The sequence below is a fragment of the Cebus imitator genome, unplaced genomic scaffold, assembly GCF_001604975.1.
Source record: "Cebus imitator isolate Cc_AM_T3 unplaced genomic scaffold, Cebus_imitator-1.0 Scaffold580, whole genome shotgun sequence".
NCBI classification, from domain to species: Eukaryota; Metazoa; Chordata; class Mammalia; order Primates; family Cebidae; genus Cebus; species Cebus imitator.
Genome location: NW_016107895.1, coordinates 151933 through 154977, shown reverse-complemented (window position 1 = coordinate 154977; position 3045 = coordinate 151933).

Below are 3045 nucleotides of genomic sequence, written 5' to 3'. Positions count from 1 at the left end.
TATATCCTGTGGTCGTTCTATTTTTAATTTTTTGAGAAACCTCTGTACTGTTTTCCATAATGGTTGTACCAATTTACATTCCCTCCCAACAGTGAAAGGGTACAGCAGTGAAAGTGTTTGCTTTTCTCTACATCCTTACCAACATTCGTTATCTTTTGACCTTTTTAATAGAAAAAAAAATCCTAAAATGCATATAAAACCACAACAGAACCCACATTGCTAAAACAATTTTGAGCAGTAAGAACAAAGCTGGAGGCGTCATATATCCTTATTTCAAACCATAATACCAAGATATAGTAATCAAAATATGGTACTGGCATAAAAACAGACACATAGACCTATGGAACAGAATAGAGAGCACAGAAATAAACCTGCATGTATATGATCATCTAATCTTCAAAAAGGTGCCAAGAATACATAATGGGGAAAGGGTAGTCTCTTTAATAAATGGTGTTGGGAAAACTGGATATGCATATTCAAAAAAATAAAATTGGACCCTTATTTTACACCATTTGCAAAAATCAGTTGAAAATGGATCAAAGGCATATAAACATAAGACCTTATTGTGGTTTTGATTGCCATTTCTCTAAAGAGTGATGATGATGAGCATCTTTTCATGTGTTTATTGACCATTTGTATATCTTCTCTGAAGAAATATCTATTTGGATTCTTTGTAGATTTTAGTTTAGTTATTTGCCTTTTTATTGTCTAAGTGAAAGAGTTCTTTACATATTCCGGATACTAGACCCTTAACAGATATATAATTTGCAAATATTTTCTTTTATTCTGTGGGCTGTATTTTCATTTCCTTGATAGTGTCCTTTAAAAGCACAAAAGACTTTAATTTTAATAAAGTCCAAGTTATGTATTTTTTTGTCAGTTGTGCTTTTGGTGTTATAATTAAGAAACCATTGTTTAATCCAAGGTCATGAGGGTTTATATTTATGTTTTCTTCTAAGAGTTTTATTGTTTTTAATTTTAATTTTTATTTTTATAGGGACAAGGTCTCACTTTGTTTCCCATGCTGGAATGCAGTCGTATAATCATAGCTCACTGTAACTTTGCACTCCTGGGCTCAAAAGATCCTCCCACCTCGGCCTCCCAAAGCACTGGGATTACAGGCATAAGCCACTACACCTGGTGCCTATAGTAAAATTTTAAATTGTAAGCCTGTCAGCTTTGTTCTTCTTTTGAAAGATCGTTTTAGCTATTCTGTGTCCCTTCCATTTCCGTATGAATTTTAGGATCACCTTGTCAATGTATGGGGAAAAAAAGGATAGTTGGAATTTTGAAAGGAATGTATTGATTTGTAGATCAATTTGGTGAGCATTGCTATTTTAATAATATTAATCTTCTAATCCATGAGCCCAATGTCTTTCTCTTTATTTAGTTCTTTATTTCAGTAATAGTATGTAGATTTCAGAGTATAAGTCTTAGATTTCTTTTGCTAATATTTTCCTATTTTATTCTTTTTATGCTATTTTATTTGTTTATTTTATAGAGATGGGATCTCACTATTTTTCTATTTCTTTTTATGCTATTTTTTATGCTATATAGATGGGGTCTTGCTGTGTTGCCCAGGCTAGTCTCAACCTCCTGGCCTCAAGCAATCCTCCTGCCTTGGACTCACAAAGTGTTAGGATTATAGGCATGAGCCACTGTACCTGACCTCAAGCTAGACTTCTAATGCAGAATTTAATTATAGAATTTTCTTTGGCAAAGGCAAAGCACAATAAGTCAAAAGGGCTTCTCTCTCTCTCTCTCTCTCTCTCTCTCTCTCTTCCTACCCCTTTTTTCTTTTGAGAAAATGTTGTGAAAAAAATGCTAGGGTGGGATAAAAAAACTGTTCCTTGGAGATTTTCATGTTAAAATTTTGAAAATATTTTAATCTGAAAGTTCAGATATAACCATAGGTGTAGAATTTGACAGGGAACTGTTTGACAAAATGTAGTGAACACCTATTCTATCTGCCACTTCATATTCATTCACTCCTCATTGGTCATATCACCTCAATTTTCCTCAGGAGATTACCTTTCCCTGACATTCAATCCAGGTAGTTTGAGTCACATTGATATCACTCTAAGCTCCAGGGTTGGGCATGTAACTGAAGCCTGGCCAATCATAGACATTTCTTCCAGTGGCCACAGAGATTGGTTCACAGATTGGCACAGGTCAAATTCAAGCCAATGGGAGACTCAGAATTTTTATTTTTTGTAAAAATATTATTCTATTGATGCATACTATTTATGTATCAATAGTACATGTAAGTATTTGTTACATGCATCGAGTGTATAATTATCAACTTGGAGTATCCATCATCTTGAGTATTTATATTTTTTTGTGTTGGGAACGTTTTATATCCTCTCTTCTAGCTGCTTTGAAATATGCAGTACACTATTATAAACTATAGTCTCCCTACTCTGCTATCAAATATTAGAATATTTCTTCTATTTAACTATACACTCATTAACCAACCTCTCTTCATTCCTCCTGTCCCACCCACACACGCTTCCCAGCTTCTGGTATCTATTATTCTAATCTCTATCTCCATGAGATCAAGTTTTTTAACTCTCACATGAGTGAGAAAATGCAATATTTGTCTTTTGGGGCCTTGCTTATTTCACATAACATAATGGCCTCCAGTTCCATCCATGTTGCTGCAAATGACATAATTCCATGTTTTATGGCTGAATAGTATTCCATTGCGTGTGTGTGTGTGTGTGTGTGTGTGTCACGTTGTCTTGATCCATTCGTTCTTTGATAAACATTTAGATTGATTCCATATCTTTGCCATTGTGAATAGTGCTGGGATATACATGGGGGTGCAGGTATCCCTTTGATATACTAATTTCTTTTCCTTTGGATGAATACCCAGTAATGGATTGTTGGATCATATGGTAGTACAATTTTTATTTATTTTTATTTTTTGCATTTTAGGTTTTGGGGTACATGTGAAGAACATGCAAGTTTGTTGCATAGGTACACACATGGCAGTGTGATTTGCTGCCTTCCTCCCCATCACCTATATCTGGCATTTCTCCCCAT